This window comes from Bombus fervidus, chromosome 14 (genome assembly GCF_041682495.2).
Source record: "Bombus fervidus isolate BK054 chromosome 14, iyBomFerv1, whole genome shotgun sequence".
NCBI classification, from domain to species: domain Eukaryota; kingdom Metazoa; phylum Arthropoda; class Insecta; order Hymenoptera; family Apidae; genus Bombus; species Bombus fervidus.
This window is the reverse complement of record NC_091530.1, coordinates 4,062,482-4,083,274: the sequence shown is the minus strand read 5'-3', so window position 1 is coordinate 4,083,274 and position 20,793 is coordinate 4,062,482. Positions and strand designations below refer to the sequence as shown.

The window sequence follows — 20,793 nt, the reverse complement described above, 5'->3', positions numbered from 1 at the left end:
CGCCATAGTTCCTTTCTCCGTCATCTGAATAACCTTGACGGTCCTGTGCTAGAGAAAAATCTATTTTTTTTTTTAATTCTACTAGCATTTCCGAGTAAATAAATCGATATTGTAGATGCAGCGTTATGAAGATTATCGTGAAGCATCATGAGAATCCTATGAAATGATTGACACAACAATGAAACGACGCAAAAAGAAATTTCAGTAATTTTAAAGAAATTGCAGCTTTGATGAAGCGTTTAACATTCTTTTCTTCGTAGATCTTATTAACGAGTATGAAAACAATTTAAAAAATACAACAAAAACTAAAATACCTAGGATTTAATAATTTTTTTAATATAGCATTGTGAAAAAAGTATTGAAAATAATTTTAGTTAAATATTTTTAATTGAATCGAATCATGCGTCATCTTCGTTCGAGTTTCCTGATTAAATAGTTATTATTATTGCTTAATCATACATCGAAGAGAATTATTTTTTACTCAATTTTCATAAAGCCTATCTTTACTTAAAATAATTCATCCATTGCGATTTTTAATTTTTTCCAAGATAATTTTTAGTGGATTCGTTACTTCAATTTTTTATTAAAACTTAAGATATTGTTATACCGTATAAAGGACTCGACAAAAGACTTATAAATCAGTGGATAAAGTTAACATCTCTATCTCGCTTTCCCTGTGTCTCATCGGGAAAAGGAAAGTCTAAAAGATCGTTAGAAGCAGAGGTTCCCTGAGGGTAGGACACGGAAGAAACGAGAAAGAGTAGAATAAAAAGAAAAGGACAAATTCTTCGTGCCAAATTCCTTGTAAGATTAAGTGTGTCGAGATCAAAGATATACCGAGAATTTGGTACTTCTGAAAAGGGATCTTTCCGAGAATTTAGGGGTCCTGGGGCAGAGATCTTTCGTGTCTGTGTAACAGGTTGACACGGGAGTAAATTTGTATCGAATCACGTATCAGTAATTTCCTTGTTACGAATAATAACGAAAATTACTTTATTATTTCATGTAGATCTATTTTTTATTTTAATTACTTTTCGATATTAATTTATTATTAATTAATTTCGATATTAACTTAAAAACATCTGTAAAAGTATTATATTTGTCTGATATAAATTGCGAATAGAATTAAGAGGTAACCATCTGTTGTACTGTTATATGTATTAACATAAACAACTTCTTCACATTCTTTCGCATGTGCGGTTTGCACCCTTCGACATCGTAGGATCAACAAAGTTTACGCAGTAAGTTATCTCACCCTCGTATCTGTATCGAAGGGTAGAGAAGAAACTATCAACAAAGAAACGTGCTTGACATAGTCAAGGAATGTTTCCACAAAAGCAGAGACGTGCATGCCATGACCGATATTTTTTGCAACATTAAAAAGAAGGACGATAATCTTAAATAGAATTCGAAACGCTATCACAAGTATGTTTAATAACAAATAAATATAAAGCTCGAATAGCTATCTCAGGCATACGAGCGTTACAATACAGTTCGACCGAAAATAACGAGGTTTACATCAAATAACGAAATATTTAACGAGGTTTATTAATATAATGAATAACTAATTGTTTAAACGATGCCTTTGTGATCTTTACGAAATATACATACATATACTTGTAGTAATCCGGGCAGTTTATCTATACATTTTCTTTGTTTCAAACTTTATCGATATCATCGCGATAATCGAGCCTCATAACGGTGCTAATGAAATTTTAAAATGTTTCGTATAATGTATTCATAAAAGGTAGAATATATTCGTAAACGGTGTTGGAATACTTCCGCGAGCCTGTGCATGCAGCTGTGCTTTAATTAAATTAATCAGGCACGGGGGTTAAAGGTTAAAATACGGAATATCCAGCCTGGAGGCACCACCCTGTCTGGATCGGTTTCTCCAAGATCGCGGTACTGTGGTGTTAACCCAGTTACGACATTTATTGCTTTATAGTATAGGGAGCGCGTTATTAGCGGGTACGAGCGGCCGCATTGAACACTGAGCTCTTTGTCGGCAAAAGGATTTAATATTCATGCGGGCCGGTACGGCGGGCGCCGGCATTGCTTCTTCGCGACGAAATTGCGTCTGAAGGCTTCCGCGGCTCGTGAACGACGCTTTATCGCTTTTCCTCGCGTTTTTAACGAGCGAATAACGCAACCCAGTAAACGTTGATTAAGCGAGAAACATTATTTCAACGCTGCCACGTCTCGCTGGGAACCGAGGCCGCCGATGATTTAACCCTTTCTGCCTGCTTCCGTTTAAACCGCTCGTTTATTACCATCAACTTGTTTACTTTATTTTTCCTTGATTTTGTCTTCTCTTTTTTGTTCTTCCATGTGACCATAAACGGGGAAACTTTGATAGTGAAATTCGATGCAAACAGGTTTCAAATAAATACGTATCCATTTTCTGTTATATTGCATAATCACAAAGAATCGCATCATGTTGGCCAGTTTGTAGGAAGTTACACGCGTTCGCTGTTGATTAATTTTTTCACTAGGTATAAATGTTCTATGGTATTAAATAAGTGTCATAGAGAATCTAATTTTAAATTGTAAAATTCTATACGCGTATTTCACACGAATCGTTACGACGAAGATTTTCTCGAAACTTCGTGATTTTCAATTCGTCCGTCCGACTCATGCTGATAACATACACATCTTTCAAAAATACTTTATACGAGAATATTGCTTTCATAAGGATATTAATATAAAACTGTACTAATTTTTTCTATCTTCATACGATCTCTCAATTGTTTTATAAATGGGAGAATGTTTACGTCTGAAAAGATTAACAACTGTCTGGTGACATATCGTTGATCATATTGCGATGGAATATTTCATGTAGATAAAAATAAAGCAACGGAGGAAAAGATCTAAAGAAAGATATAAAGAACGAAACTGTAATCTTTCTAAATAAACGTTATAATCTTGTCATAATACGTTACATATGTTTAATAACTTTCAACAGCATCTAAAGAGGGAACTAAGCGTAAAGGTACGAGCTATGTAGCAGATAATTTTTAGAAGCGTAAATTTATGACCATTTTTAATCGGTCGCGATTTTTTTTTCTCTCTGCTGTTCCGGTTAAATGTCCAAAGCCGTGGAATCATTGTTAATTAACTGGAATGCACCAACGATCGGACTTTAGTCTTCGTTACTTTGTAATTGCGTAGCATAGAAATATAAATTTCGCAGCTATTTTTCCATTAAAAATCGGACGAACTCCGTATTAAGTACGATGACGCAAATCCTCGGATTACAGCAATGAAAATGATTCAGAATTTCACCTAGATTACGCGCGGCTTCGTTCATTCGTAAAGATTAAATTAGAATTTTCGTGCCTGTGAAAAGTATTTTCGCATCGTTTTATCATTGTAATCCATGTGGTCACAATTAATATTCTTAGTTAGAACCAGACAGAAACTCTGAACGAATAAGGAAATAAATATAAAACATAGAACGATACGAAATGAAATTAAAGTGCCTGTTCCGTGATGTTATGAATCAAAACGAAAGCTATCGATATTAAAATATTGAATTTTTATCATATTTTTACTCGTAATGCGACATAGAACTTAGGACGATTGTATTCGTTAAAGAGAGTGAATCATAGAATACTATGATATCGAGACTTCGTTTCTGAGTATGTACAAAGAGAATTGACATCTGAAACGACTTTAAGATAAAATTTGAAAAGGAACGCGATCTTTTATCGATTTCTCTAACACACACACACACATTTCTCTAACATCTTCAATTCTCTGTTTCGACGTTGCTTCTAAAGATACAAACCGCAACATTTTTAGAAACACCTCCCTCTTGTTTCACAAATTACCGAATCGTCAGCTCGGTTACTGGCTCATTTCCGTAGGATCCTTTCATTTTGTTACTTTCCTTTAGTACAGGTTGATTGCTACCTACGGTTTGTCTGGTGATCAGCACTGATAAGGGTTGTGAAAATCTTTATTACTAGATGGAGTAGCTACGTTTCGTAGCTACCTGTTACGTTAAAAAAGCACAGGCATTTACGGTTTGAAAAGAACGAAAGCGGATATACATGAAATGGCTAATAAATGGCTGATGTATTTATTACCTACATTATCGGTAATAAATTACTTGCATTTTATTTTTCGTCGATTACTTTGTATCCTTGGAGATTAATTAACTTCTCGTAGATTAGTGAACGTTTGTTTGCTTATAACTATGTCGCTTTACTACGTTTTATTGACAATTTGGAAACTCCCGTACGTTTAATTGCCCATTTACGAGCATCTAAAATCAAGATTAGTACATCTTCGTTTAAATTTATCATCGTTCCGTTGTAAATGTAATATCGTTCAACCGTTCCCTACTTTGTGAGTGTACTGTTTCATAGACAGTTTTTTAACTTGGAATATTTATGATAATGGAGTGACATGGAAGCATTAATACGTTAAATCATAATGTATATTATACACGAAAATGGAGATAGATATCATTTTTGTATCAAAATATGAATTCTGGATATAAGCTGTGCAGAATATTTTAAAAGCGTCGAAATGTTTGTTTCTGCCTATTTAACAGTTAGGACAAAATTCACTTGAAACCGTGTCAAGCATAAAATAATATCAAAATGTTTATTTCTATTATTTAAAACTTAGTTTTCAAGATCATCTAAAACGATTAAGAAATAAATCGATCGTGTCTTAGCAATCGAGTTAACCAATTACATGACAAACAACTTAATATCGAAATGCTAGATTTAAATCTAAATCCTATGGAAGAAAACATCTCGCTTTACCACAAAATTAATCGTTCTAAAAATAGTCTGTCCAATTTGGCTGGAAATTTATTACTCACGTATCTGCGATTCTACTAACAATTTTACTGGAAACGCTATTATCGTTACAAGAATTATCCTGTTACAAGCTGGTAAACAGGTATCTAACGCAATGAGTCCAACGTCGATAGAGTTGTAATTGAACACGAGGCTCGTTCCCGTAATACGAAGACGTTCGAATTATCTCGACGTCGGTTATCATCGAAAATTTTCCAATCGATTCCCTTTTGTACCTAAGCGGCTTTCATTTTCGACCGAGCTTGTTCCTTGGCAGACATCTAGCGGCACGTAATCATCGAAGAGGTAGAGAGAACGTCATTAATGATCGAAACACGGAACGGTATACGCGGGGATTTAACGAGTCGGATTAACTTCAACCTGCTGGATTAAGCAATCGTGTGGAAAAGTGGGACGAGCATAAGGATAAGTGCGGGACTGATCGGTTCCGGGACGAAATGATCGAAAGTCGTAGAGAGAAGACGTACAGAGAATCACGTAGTGATTCACACGTCGTTGACTAAGTCTTTTTTTATAATAGGAGATAACAAGTTTCTTTGGTTTCGTTAATCGGATGAAGTCCCGTGGAAAAACAGGAATTCCGAAAATTTTCTTTTCAATTTTTTATAACGTAGTCTTGTAGCGTACTTTTGCATGTGTTCTTTACGTATGCGAATGAAAGTGAAATTATTTTTTTTACAAGAATTTTTTTCTAATAATTCGTATATAATGGTAAATTTTGTTATTTGTTGCGAAACGGTTGAGTGGAATAATTGTAATTCTTTCAACGTAATGAAGTACTGTAATGTAATGTAATGTAATGTAATGAAGTAAGTAATGTTAATTTAAATTAATGAAAATAAATCTACAAACTGTGCTTGTAAACACGAAATTGTTCGATTCTATATCATAGAATTATATTTATCAAATAGCTAATTAATCTTGCAAACGTTAATAATTAGCAATCTCCACACTGTCATTTTTCAAAGCATAATGGAATATTTGAAATACACCATTACTAAAGTGATATTATCAAATGAATACATATGGAGACAGAAACCGAATGATTGGCACAATTAGAGGAATCACAAGATTCCTGGAATAGATGTCGTCACGAGCTCATTCACGATACCCTTAACAATCGTGAGCGTGAAAAAAGTTCCACGCAGCATCGGAGAGGCAAGCAATCAATTAACTAATCTGTTAATTACCGCCACGAGTCGACAGCTGTGAGCATAGTTCAAAGGAGGCTCGCGTTCAATGAGACCTTTATGATCAGAGAAAAGTGCCATCTTGTAGTTTCTTCTCGGCACATTCTGCTATTTCCTTTCATCGGTCCTTTTCCATGGCTCCCTCGAAACGCACTGATAGACCTCGTTAAACCTAATTTTCCTCCGAGCTGTTTGTTTTAATTAGCCTATTCGGCTATATTCAGCTATATGTACAACTTTCTTCAACGTGTAAAACACTAAACGCTCGTTAGGAACAAGAATTTTAATGACTAGCGAAACATTCGTAGAATTTTCAGTGTGACGTTACAAATATTTGTATTCTGTAGAGAAATATTTGAATCGTGGAATTTTCCAAGGGGTCGTGTCTACGTTTAGAACGAATTTTTTTATAACTATTGAAAGGTACTTCGAAATCGTAAATAAATCGCTCTATCGTTTTTTGTAAAGTAAAGATGTTTTCGTACGGGTTTCTTTGATCTAAGTTTAAGAAAAGAAAAAAGATAAAAAATAAATTAAAATACCGCAGAATCGTTGAACCATTCAACAAGCAGAATTTCATATTTGACTGATTCGCCAACTAAGAAGTTCCTAAAGAAGAAATTCGATTCCGTGCGCAGAAGATTCACGGTTAATGTCGGAAAGAAAAAAGAAAGGAGAAAAAGAAGAGAAATACTATTACCACTGCGAAACGAAAAAGGTAACAGTATTACGACAAAGATAACCATGAAACTTCTTTTACCATTCGAAAAACCATTTTCAATCTAATTAACGGTAACCATGGAACAAAAAGTTGCGACCCACGCAACGAGCGATCGACTAACGAGGAAAAACGCTGGACTCTTTTATTTCTGGGATTTTTCTGAATTCCCGCTTTCCTCGTAGCGGTTCTACGTCGCCCGCTCATTTTCTGTCTTTCCCCTCGCATTACGCGATCCGCTTCGCGAGCATGGCATAGGTACAGCTGCAAACCGCGGCTCGTAGGGTCATCCACGTTGCAGGAAACAGGAAATCCTGAGAAGTGAAACCAAGCAGAAATGTCGGGAACGCACAGAGCCGCCACTGTCTAGGATTCGTAGTTGTAAGACAAGATTGAGGAGGTCTGCTCGTTTCGCTTGGAAATCTTGTTGCCTCGCTTTGACAGTGAGAGATGCAAATTGTGAAGTAAGCTGGAGAATATGAGTTACCGTGGCCGCGTCACGAATAATCAGAGTGCACCAGGTCTGGTCTTCTTATTGTTTTTACCGAAGAAGAAGGATATGCCGTGGTACAGATAACTGATGAATGAAAATGTTAAAAAAATTTGAATCGACCGATTCGCAAATCACGATCTACAAACGAACAGTAACTAAAGGTATTCGTATGAAACGTACAACTCGTTCGTTGATAAAAGTTATTATAATTGCTCCTGAATCGACAACGAGTTAACGCGTATAGAATTTCTGAAGTCTGAAATTCCGAATAATCGCGCCAACTGCCTCCTGGGGAAACGTACTATACGAGCATAAAAACGTTCTCGACGCGTATACCTCTCAATATTTCCCCGCGGTTTCTGCACGAGCATTAAAACGCGCAGTTTATATACACGACGAAGAGAAAAATGCGACGATAAAGCGAAGAATGGTACAAGGTACACGAGCGTGTTCTGAACGATTGCTTTGGCCGCAAATCGCGATCGCTAATCACGAAATAACTAGTCGTGTATGTCGACTGCTGCAAGTCGATCGATAATATGAAATAGCGAGAATAGCGAGGCCCATAGAAAGCACGTTGCACAACCTTCCTAACGGATAGACACGTAGCTTTTTTACACTTGAATCGTTCGTTTTTCGATACAAGGTCTTGGGTGAGGCATAAAACGCATTTTTCCAAATCGTACTTTCGCTCGAGCAAACGTACTCTTACGTAATCAGAAGTAAAAGGAACGGCAGAATTTTTATGCAGAAATTTTAATATCAGAGATGCCTGGCTACGACTAATTATTCGAAAGTTCTCTTCGTTATACATATAAAACTAATATGAATGGGCGTACACATATGAAACTAAGACGAAGAGCTAAGATTACGTAGGGCGCGTTCTTCACGACGTTTTCTACTTACTTTATCCCGTAGATTCATCCCCTGAAATATGGACACGCGTTTATTATTCGGTCTGTACGCCGTGATATCGAAATCCATAAGTTAAAATTGCAACCGAGGTAAGCAACGAAAGGATCGAGAACACACGAGGTACGTGTAGTATACACACACGACGATGAGTATAAACGGCGGTTCTCGTTGGCGCAATTAAAAATTCAGCATCTCGTTCCGTGGATCGAGAGCACCGTACCAAGCTCGTGCACTGTAACTATACACGTATATCGCCGGAGAGGAAACTCCGACCTCGAGCAGACATAGTCCTCGAATTTCTGTAAACTTCCGTAAATCCTGGTCCGGCCCCCTCACCCTTCTCACCCCCATCGATCTTCCGGCCGGCTAACCAACAATTAAACTTTCATAACCTGTTCATTAGCGCGAATTAACGCGGTGCGCTAACTCATCTGGATTCCGCTAATGCAGCGCACTTAATTTACAGCGGCGGCCGTCCTCGCGCTTGCTGCAGGCCCTGGTGTTTGCCCTCCTTCTCCCCGGAGGATGGCGTCGACGAAACGGAGACAGAGGGTAAGTGAGATTATAAACGACGCATACCGTTAGACAGAGAGGGTCGGATGGAGGAACGACAGAGGGACATTTAGAGACTGATGGCGCAAACCTTTTAGGCAAACTAATGCACCGAACCTGTTACATCAGAGAGGCTACTCGCGGCTGTCCACCGTCCCTCCCTCCATCTCTCTCGCACTTAAGTCCCCTTTGCATTGCTACATACTCGTGTACCTACCAGTTGGTTTTATTATGGGAAACGCGCCTCGTGCGGGTATCGAGTTCTTTTAAGTCCCGAAACTGTTCCAACGGAGTTCAAGAAGGGACGCAGTCGGATGACGATGCGTTACGGTGAATCGTGAAATATTAGAAAATTGTTTACACGTCGTTCGTGCGCGAATCGGTAGTTGGAGTTGAAAACCACGGGGACCGTTTGATCTTAAGTAACTAAAATTTCGTTCTAACGAACGAAGTTCGCGTGGACGGAGTTCTATCGTACTTTACGCAATAGAACAAACCACTTGGAAGTCACCCAACGGTCATCCAACCTCGACTCTGTAAATTGAAAGTATAGAAAATGCAGCGATATTACGAACACGATTTTTTTAGATTCGTCGTTACCATTTTACCAATTTACCATTACTTGTATCATCTTCTTGCGACGAGCGAACTTACGAAAGAAAGTATCTGTCTTTTGTAAACTGAATGTTAATCATATACCTATATATCTACTGAAACGAAGGAATTAATGAAAAGCGAAATCAGTTAGTTTTGCTTCGGAGAAACTGAAACAATAAACTAAAGTATTGCGATAGTTCTCACCGAAAATAAATCGAATTGAGAGGTATGTTAGCAAAAGGATAGAGAATAAACACTGACCTATGAGAACCTTATGGTAAGCAGGCTCCAATTATCGCGCGTATAAAGCTGTTCCTGCTCCAGAGAGAACGTATACACGCGCGTGCAATTACCTGCACGTCCCCGCCTACTTGTTCGACTAGAGCGTGCACACATAATTACTGTGGGGAACTGGCAATTATTAATTTAGGTGTTACTCTACAGACCTATATGCCGGCTTGCTCCTTCGCGGGACAGCTGCGTTGATGAGAATCGTTTCGTAGCCCGTGGAAATTAATATTACACGTGTGCTGCTTTTACACGATTGCACGACGCGATGTTCGGTCGCTCCTCGTTATTACCCGTTTCTCGATACTATATATAGCCAACGACGTCGTTAAACAATCGTGAAAAAGCGCTTAACGTCGTTCGTCGTTCGATTCGGTCTTAATTAAAAACGTTTCTTTGTTCGCCAATATTTTTAATAGTATTTAAACGATAGTCGTATAATTCTAAAATTGTTTTAATTATCCTGGTAACTTAGATCGGTCCAGGTATTTAAAAGCCAATTAATTTGTTAAGAAGTAAAAAAGTATGACAAACGAGCGTCGGATGCTCTGTGTTTCCTATTTGGGTTAGGAAGTCAAATGTTGTTCGACCATGAAAAGTCATAAAATAATTCATGAATTATTCGTTTTCCGTTCTTAAATCTTGCGACTCGACATTAAAAATCCAAGTTTCGAGCCTCGTATAGTTCTCGACATACGATACGTACGTATTCTCAGTATTGAAGTATACCAACGTAAAATACATCGATACGAAGTGATACAGTAATAAACATAAATTTTCGAGACACGTCTAGGCATACTATGATTATGCATTGTAAATCAGCATCCATTGCACAATCGATTATCTAAATGGTACTATATCACTCAGCATCCCAAACACTGTAATTACACATACTGGTAATGATTTTAGTAAATGTTATTACTTGAATAATCTCCATCCTTTCATCGGTTTGATCATTCAATTTACATGTTTAATGTAAGTCACTCGAATGTGTTTATTTATCGTGTGGCTTAACACATGTTACACCTATTCGAATATTTAAATAGCGATGACAATAATTTTTGCATCGTAATCTCTGTGTGTTTAAAAAAAAGTAACGTAGACAGGACACGAAGCAAGGAATAAAGTACTGGAATAAAGATTATTACTCGAACTAAGGACACACACACATTTCTGATGCAAACAATAGTAAGGTTACAGGAATTATTTTAGTAGCAGCGAAGCAGTTTTAAGCAACTCGAACAATTTCAATATTTTAGTTAACGAAAACTTGCTCGAAACGAATTAATTGGTTTCTAAACTTTTCCCACGATTTAAATCACCACTAATTAAAACAATCGCGAGCGTTATTTGAATCTCACTAAAAATATCGACGAATAAGAAGGATTAATCCAAATTTCTTTACTCATTGTCTAACGTGTGCTCGATAAAATGATAGGAAACATACATAAAATCCCAATTTAGATCAAACGTTACAATTCTTATCGCACGATTTCCAAGTCCACGAAATTCACACATTACGAACAGAGAAGATAATATGGTGCCACTTTATCATCGAGGACACGTAACCGAAAAAAAGAGAGAAAAAATCGGAAGATCTAACGGGTATCCGACTTAATTACAAGCCAGCATATGGACCGGACCCCAAGTTGGTTCCCTTTCCTCTCGCGGTATGAATATCGCATTAAGTCATGAGTGAGAGATAGCTCCGGGCAGGGGTGGGCCCCCGATGGGAAACTACGAATTTAATAGAATAATAAATGGAGCCGTCTGCGTTGCGGCGATGCCGATGGCGACGACCACGAGACCTCGTGGTACGCGTACGTACACACCAGGAAGATAATTCGGTTCCTTTTTCCTCCGAGCGGCTCGATTCCCTTCGATTCCACTCGTGCAACGCTTCTTCTTCGATGTCGAAAAACATCACGCTGACAGATACCACGCCGAGGTATCGTTAAATTGCTGTAATCGGGATATAATGTAGCAGAAATATCGTAGGAAGTTGACCGGCCCGGTAAACTTTTATAACAGTGATTACGGTAATAGTCGACATTACGCGGCGCGATTCTTTTAAGAAACAAACCGCGCGCTTTATATGCGCGATTATAATAGCGCGTGTATAAAAGAAGTTACCGAGTTGGAGTTTGCCCTGGCTCTTTCATCTCGACGAAATTTCACCCCGTTATTGCAGGTTTCTCAGTCGAAGTTTGCGTTATAGAATAAATAGAGTTGCCCGAAGCCATGTTCCAACTTGCGCGAAGAATTTGTTGAAAATTAACTTTCCAAGGGCTGATAAATTATATATCATTGGTTATCATAAATTCGCACAGTGTACAATACCAGCGGAAATTATCTAGCAATTAGATCGGTTTCAAATTTTACTAATATAAAATACTAATATAATCGTGTTTCATTATAGCGGAAATAAAATCTCAAAATCTTCTATGTAACACTCGCGCGATATCCACGAGAATTTTCTATGGTAACTATTCAAATATTTCGCGAATCACTGTAGCTTTGCATTTTACGAAATGTTTACAAAACACCGAGCACGATGGAATAATTGCGAGAGACACGCGTGGCCGTTGGAGTAAAACACCACGCCAGAGTGTCATCTTGGTCCCAGGGGATTGAACAAGATGTCCATCGTTAATTACACGCACGGCACGCTTTACACGCGGAAGCGGAAGCAACGGAGCCATCGGTTAAAGTGGGGGAGTCCCGGACAAATATACACGCATGTATTCCCGAAAAAGCGTGGACAAGAGCCGCGGGTCGTTCGATCTGTCGCGTTACACGCCGTTGCAATTTTCAGCACACGAACGAAAGAGACGATGGGTCGGTGGGGGCTCGTGTTAGCACAGTTTACAAAATAAACACTGGTGCTTGTAGCAGATCGGAAAGGGCGACCGATGATGGTCAGGACGAGGCGAGGAGGATGGAGGCAGCGTCCGTTCTGCACTGATAACACAATTAGCTTGTCTCGTCATGCGCGACCTCTGATAAGGGATTCCCTCGCTCTTGTCCTCTCTCTAACATCGCTCACCCTCCGCTTCCATCGCCCATTCTCCGTCCTACTCTCTCTGTTCCCCTTTCTAGTATTCGCTCATTGTTTCTCTTCGTCGTACCAGGCTTGCATACCCCTCTATCCCTCTAGCCCACTTTGGTCGCTCAGCGAGCAGGATCGCGCTCGTCAGTCGAGTAAATCCAGACGAGAAGATCCCTTGGGAGTACACGGCGTTTCAGGGACGCGCGATAAGGGCAGCGGGGGTACAGCTTAACCCTCTCCGGGATGCGAGAAGGGACACAACACGCGGGGTGAGCCGACCCCAACGTTAATACCTTCCGGCAGGTTTTCTTCACTTGATTTATTCCGCAGGGGCTGAAATCGCGTGGCATGGCACGCACGTGCGTGCACACGCGCTGCCGTGCTGGTTTTCGCACGGACAAGCCGATCTGTGTGGGTGCACCGAGGGGCAGCCCGGACCTGCAGCCATCGAACCAACTGGATATATACTTTAACGAAGTCCGCCAAATGTCCGGATCGTGTCCTGGCGAACAAATTTGTCGAGACACGAGGGATGATTCCACCACCGATGATGAAGAGCCAACGAACGAAGAGGGAGGGAATAGGTTGGATCTCGAGATTTTTTAAGCCGATTACTATAAATGGACGACGAAGACATCTTTGTTCTGGAACTCAGTTTATTAGAGAGTCAAAGGTGAGCTGTCAGGATATTGTCTCGATCGTTGGGATGTTTGGAGAAAATTCGTAAGTACGATAACCGTTATGGATTAAGAAGCTTATGTGACTTAATAACTCGGATTTAAGCGTCTCGGGATAATTGATGGCTAAATAATAAATAAATATGGCTGTTATTGAAATATGTGAATCAAACTGAAAAGTTTTGAAACTGAAAAAAGAAACTTTACAATCAATACCTTGCTGATTGGAAATAACCAACGATTAAAGAAAAAATATATATCTTTGTATCTTAGGATACAACTAAGGCTCTGGAATTGAAGGATTAAGAAGGTGATGTTATTAAGGCATAGTTAATCATTTGCAAACGACCAATTATGAGGTGCTGTTTCGATCATTTTGTGGGACTTTGTAGTTATACAATTTTAGAAAGTTATAGTTTAAGAAACACAATTATTTTAACAGAAATTAGCTCTATCTTAGTGAATGTACACGTGTGTTAGAGTATAGTATATTGCAGATATAATAATATTTAAAATAATTTAAAATATTTTGCTTGTAGAAAATCTACAAGAAGAGTAGGAAGAATTATTATTTTAAAACAATTACGTTAGCTATATATTTATACATATTGATCGTTATCGATTTCTTAATGATGTACATTTACGTGTGGAAATTATACAATCCTAAATTACGAATGATCGTATCTATTAGTATTTTGCATAAGATCTTCCAAGGCTCGGTTGTATAGTTTTTTAACCTATTTTTAACCGATGTCTTCTTACACGAAATCTCTGACCGGTGCCCCCAAAATCACATCTGAACCGGTTTTGGCGTCAGGACACTGAACATTTTGTCTACTTGGAAACATCACTTTCCTAACATAAATTTCCAATTGATCGACGTATAAACTATCGACGAGATAATTAAAAGCGACGCGAAAAAATACTAAATAGTATGTATTTCAACTAAGGAGGGTGGCATGTTCCATCGAAAATTGCAGGGTATATATATGAAAAATCATTTCGTTCGGATGTTTTTCAGGACGGTCGAGTCATCGTGGAAGCGATAGGAGGACGAAGGAAGGAAGCACAGTGTGACGATGCCTACGATTGAAAAGAAGAGGCCACCGGGAAGCGGTAGCCATAGACCTCGGCGCAGTGGAGCATAGGGGGTGGCAGCGGTGCGGTAATAGCATAAATCCGCGGTTGTAGTCGGCTCTCTCGATGCCGCTAGGGCGGGGGAAGGGACAGGCCAGGAGCAGCCGACTGTCGGAAGAAACGACAGTCGCCACTCGACGCCTGCATCGAACAGAAGGCAGCCTGTGCGCAGACGCAAGCCGCATTTTTCGAGAGTGCATCCGTTCCCCGGGACGAGAATCGAAACTGGTTTCGAACGTGGATCATGATCCCGGTGAAATCGATCGCGACGCAATGAAAACCCAACGAACCGTTTTTCGCGTTATCTTCTCCCCGTCCTTTTAAACGAAAGCCAAAGATACGACGCGACGAAGTTGTTTGGTGCTGTGACAGTGTTGATTCCTTTTCGTGAGAAACGGAACGACAGCCGAAGAGGACTCCAGCTGAATAAGACGCTCTTCTTATCGGATAACGTGCAGGGACCCGGTTCAACAAGCAGCGATTCGAATGGTGAGTCCTATCAATTTTCTTTATTGTTCATTCAGTTTGACAATCGCGCAAACGACGCGTTCTTATTTAACACGTTCACGGCCGCTGATTTCGTCGAAATCCTCGATTATAAAAGCGTAAATCTTTGCTATTGTATCGTATCGTTTATTGCTAAAGTATCGTGATTTATGACAATTGTTCTTATTAAATTTGAATATACGGAAGAAATTCCTTTTTGCTTGTAACCGTTGATAATTGAACTATCGGAATATAATTCAGCAATGAAAGTACGTAATATTATGTCAGCTGCCGTTACTGTGTTAACCCTCGTTCGTTCTTTGTTTTCGCAACTTTGGTGTCGAATTGACACGATGATAAATCGTCGTTACGAAGAAAAAATAAATAGTTATAAATTTGAATATTCTTTTATTACAATCTTTATACATCGAAACGTAAAATAACAGAATGCTGTTAGGACGTGCTGCCTTTTTAACATACGTAATATATAACAACGTGTGAAATTGATACAAGGAACGAATGAGAGTATATTCTAGATCGATGTTAAATCGGAGATACTCGAAAACGAACTTTTGTGGTTGATTTCTAAAAATGCACCTGTATGTCAATTTAATGAAAGCATGGAGGAATCGAGAAGAATAGTAGAGAAACGAACGTGTACTATTCTAAACAGAATTCGATGTTCGTGTTCGTTGATTGTATTTGTGTGATTATCGTAGACTCGACTCGCTGGTTTACTTTGAAGTCGTACGTCGTTCAAAAGTCGTACAACGAATATTTCTCTCCTCGATCGAGTCAACGCTGAATTAAAAAACATACTTTTGCGATGTTAAGCAGAAGATTTTGAAAAGAAACCTGTGTTTAGTATGTTCTATCGGTAGCTGAACGTTTAAATCGATTCGTACGAAAATAAAATCGATCGTTTATTTAAAGAACTTCGGTTTCATAATTGATCGTGTACATAGCTACTTCTAAAGATAATATACCAAGTTGTCTGTACCATTCATTAGTAAATCAAAATACACAAGCTATTTGATACGTAATATTATTCAAATCACGAAGACTTCGATTACAAAATGAAAATCAACAATGAGGAACTACTAACGTAACTGTCTTCGAAATTTCTCCGTCCCAACTTTCTCACTTTCAAAAATTCCTAAAGATTCGTGATTAGTCGAGATTTTCTTAGCCTTTTGTCTCAAGTTCGATATGAGGTAAAGAAATATAGAAGTAAAGAAAGAATAATTAAGATAAATCCATTATTTCAAACATTCAAACTTCTTTCATCGAAGCTACGAAGAGAACGTCATTCGTTTCGAAATATTTCACAGACCTTTCACCGTTCGAAAAGTTCTACATATTTATATTAGAAACTTACCTCTGAATAGGAACAGTTTAGAAAGAAATTCGTCACATATCTTTCATCGCCTCGTAATACCATCGACATATTCGATGGTATTGTCGAACTTTCTAGCGTTTAAATCCCATATTACGGTAATCCCGCTAACGGAATAAAAATCTTTCGCTTATAATCAGCAACAATATACATATACACGACATATACACCGATCGTATCAAGCAGGAATTATTTATCCATAGCCTGTTATCGTCATTCCATTTGTACCGTGAATAATCTGTTTACGGCGAGTAGAACTCGCTTCAACAACAAACTTGACTTTGTTTTTCTCCCTTTCTTTCTCTCTCCTTTTTTCTCTCGTAATAAGGGCCGAGGGTCAGTAATTGTGAAATTTCGGTCTCGAAGACCTACGTATGCCCTTTCGGTTTTCCAGTCTGTGTAAACGACCGGATATTATTAACGGCTGTAAGATACCGTTACCCAGTAAACCGACCGTGTTTACCCGGTTTCGTAAAATTTTTTCGAAAACTCGGTCATTTCGTGCGACTGGTGTCGAGAAGGTGAAGATTCGAAAACACAAGAGAAAAAAAGAGACAGATGAGAACCCCTGGGATCGTGCTGGTCGGTATTGTATGCTTTGGGGATGAGTCCTCGTCGAAAAAGATAATGAAGCGAGGAACGATGATAAAGCGTGCGAGAAGGGAGGGGACAGATAATACTGTAAAAAGTTAGAAACTTAATGTCTTTGACCATTAGAAGAGAGTCACAGGCAGATTGGGTTAGGTATAGGTTGAACGTCAGATTAACGTACACCGGACGGTGAAATATTTCCGCTTCCTTTCTCGCGTTGAACACGCCTCGTCCTTTTAGCTCCGAACAATAGATGGGGGGGCCACGTTTATTTCCGGACAGGATTATATTGGCTTCTATTGCCGACTCGATGAACCCATGATCGGATCGGATCAGCTAACGAATAAAAACACGATCTCGCGATCGTTTTCATCGTAACACGTTCGTACGACTCCCGTTTGCTTCTGGCTAGTAGGGATATCGATATAGGAAGGTTGTGCTGTAACTCGCGGCATACAGGTCTGTGAGCGTGTATGCGTGTATGAATGAGCGTGTGGTAGTTGATGGAAATTCTTCTGTTACGAGGAATATCAATTCTGTCTCCGAATACGGAGCGAAAAAGGGTAATTGTTTCGTGTACTCGCGATAGGAAGATTAACGTTTATTGTAAAATATCGCAATATGATCGTTGTTCGATGTCTCGTAACTACTCAATTTTTTTCTGTTTATTGCTTTGGGAAACACGACCAATTACTGCGTGTAATAAAATTCACGTTTGACATGTAAAGATAGCCGTGAAACTTACACGATTTACTTTTATCTCGGATTAATGGTTGTGGCATAAAGTACACGATTGTTGGTAAATATCTAACAGCGAACGAAAACATTAATTCTTTCAACGATTGTAAGCGCAGTAATTCTTTCGAATGACCTATTTTTAAAGCTAAGTATGACTAGTGGAAGAAAATTGATAAAACACCGTTAGATTAGACAGCTTTCGGCTTTCCTTCATCTCGTTTCTTCTTCATATATCTTCATTAACATAAGATTCAACGTTACAGATAAGCTCCGTGCTCTTATCGAATCTCATATTTTCCTTTACTCTTCCCTGGGTTTCTCAAAGGAGAAAACCGAGCTTATGAAAAGTTTATTTCTATAAAACGATTATATATACGCAAAAGAGTGACCCGGAAATCAAATACGAGAAGATAGAAGCGTGCTTCGTTGTTACTTCATTCGCGACATACGTCGTACGATTTAAATCAACGAACGGAGCAAAACCGTTAAAAATTTGTCAACAAGTATAACAAGTAAATCATTCGATAATCGCGACCGACCGTGCATCTTTACGCGTTAAATATCCAACTGTCTCGCGTTTCAATTTTTCCTACCTCCTAACATCTGATTCCATTGTTTTAGCTATGAATTATATAGAAAGCCGATATTTTAGGAATCTAATCGATAAGAAGCGATATTCCGTAGACAAGTTCGGTTGTCGAGGTCAGAGATACCAGGTTAACGGAGGTCAGGATCCGTGTTCGGGTCGCGTCGAGGCCATAGAAAAGCGGATCGAGATCAAAGTAGATTGCGATCATTCGTCGCGAGCCTGCTGATGTACTTTGACTCGTTTCTTCTTGCGAGCGTAGCTTAAACGGTCGCTCCGCTGCAGCTTGTATCCACGCAGGTGTAGGCCTTATGACAATATTATGAGCGCCCGTGCAAGTCGCTTGTCGATCCTGTTTTGTAACCCCGCCAGTGCAGCTCTTCGAGTTTATACGTCGACTTTTCTTCCGATAGCAAGCGAGTGAATGCGCGCGCGCGAGCTATGACACGAGCGTGTAGTTCTTGCACGCTATTAACGATTGATTAACGGTGAAAAGCGGTTCGATTTGGTTCATTCTTTCTTCTCGATATTATCTATTTGCACGGAAGGTGAATCATTTAAAGATCTTTTTCCTTCTTATTAGTTTTCTTCGAAGAAATTCTAGTCAGCGCCAATTTTGTTAGGCCAATTATGTACTTGAATTACCTGTTCGTTTCAGGATATGTCGTTGGTGGTGATGTTTGATAATTATTTTTGATAAACGTTATCTGTTTTACGATGAATCATTCGTATAACCAAAATTGTATAATTGTAAATCTATAAAACTTCTGTCTTTATAATTATTTTCATTGCTCTGGTATTTTTATATATTTTTAGTCTTAAGGTTTGTTTGTAATACTTGGTTTTAATCAAAACGCGTGATATCGCGGATCAATTAATAAAATAGCAGAACAGTATTTTTCGTTAATTTTCCTTTTTTAACAGAAAGAGAAATTTAATTTCATTCTCTGTTTAGAAATTTTATTATTTTACCGGTCGATATGTACGTTTTATCTAAAAAAAAAAAAACAGACTGGTTTCATAAAGATTAGATATGTAAAAGAATAGGACTCGCTGTTGAATTCTTCAATCGCGTCGTCCAACGGAAAATATCGTCGGAAACAAGTTTTCCGGTGATTTCCTATTCGATAATTCCATCGAATAATTGATCAAAGACTCTGGGAATCGCTCATAAATCGGAACTAGATTGATCGTCCGTGTTTGCGAGTTACATTAAGTTAAGACAGTTTTATGAACATGTCATTCAAAGTTATTAATCCTGTTTCGAAATCTCGACAGCACGGTTCTCGCCTCTTGCAATTTGTAATAATGCGTTTCGTATACGTATACGTTGTGTACCTCGTGCTCTTCCTCTTAAACACACGATTTTGCTCTAGCAAAATCTTTTACATCGTATGCACGAGTCTTTGTCAAAGATTAATTTCAAACGGATCAATTTTAATTCTTCCACGTCCAAATACGACATAATCTATTTTCAATGGAAATTCGTACGAATATTATCGTATTGACAAGCGTGAAAATTTCCTTCCAACTCGTCTTTCTCGCTTTAAAGAATTAAAAAAAAAACAAAAAAACCAGTCACCGGTCGGGCATTTCACAAATTCTCGTCCATTGATCGAGTGTTTGATACGAAAAAAGAATCGTGCATAGGGGTAAATCAGAATCGTGTTCCACGACACGGCGTGTAGTTGAGGAAGATCGAACGTCCTAAGATCGTTCGTTTTAGTTATGCAGGAGCGTGTTGTGGCAAGAGCACGAATCGCCTCGATCCTCGCCTTAATATTACTTCACGTAAGGCTGCGCACTGTGTGCATACATTTCCACTCTATATATAGGCATTTACGAGGCGGGATAAGCGCGTCAGATGGATGGTGCAACACTTTCTAACGTGACTCTTGATCGGAATATCGGATTCGACGTCGATCCCGATTACGCGTACAGGGCAGATTCATCTCACGTTCCTTTTTTCCTGCGGTTTAACGACGAAAGTGCACGCATCATGGTGTTGTAGTCGGTATGTACCTACTTATACACCACGCACGCCCAACTACCACGGCCATGACACTCTTTTCATTTCGACGCGGCTCGTGCACTGTCTCCAAGAAACCTGGAGAATGTGAGGAAATTTTCGATGAACCCCGCTCTCACACTTTTTTTTTTTTCTTTCTTTCTTTCTTTGGGCGTGGGGAAAGGAACCGATCATTCGAAATCCACAATTTCGACGGTCATTCTCTTTATTGAATTAATTAAGACGTTTTCATACTTTTACGACTCCCTGTCATGTTTATTTCCAGTAATCGTGTTCGTGGAGAAATGTGAGAAAGCTTTTATGGTGTATCGATGGCTGTGAACGAATGAGTAGGATGAAACTTGGGACTCAAGGTAGTTAACATGTTTTAACCGTTTATGTATCGTTTATACATCAGCACTTGTATCACGCCGATTAAGGTTCGAGAATATTTCAAAAATACACTGTAAAATATAAAGATGTTTCGCTTATCGATCCAGATAAAAAACTATTTAGATATATAGCAATCGTCTGTAA

The 20,793-nt window shown here is 38.8% G+C and overlaps 1 protein-coding gene across 1 annotated transcript in view; it reads left to right on the top strand.

Moving 5' to 3' along the window:
* The window catches only part of LOC139994227 (uncharacterized), an 88,893-nt gene that overhangs the window by 15,287 nt on the left and 52,813 nt on the right, over positions 1-20,793 (top strand). The window contains exons 2-4 of the mRNA XM_072016678.1: positions 8,618-8,703; positions 12,968-13,310; positions 14,336-14,940. The gene's annotated coding sequence lies outside the window, so the exon portion shown is untranslated. The remainder of the gene's footprint in view (positions 1-8,617; positions 8,704-12,967; positions 13,311-14,335; positions 14,941-20,793) is intronic.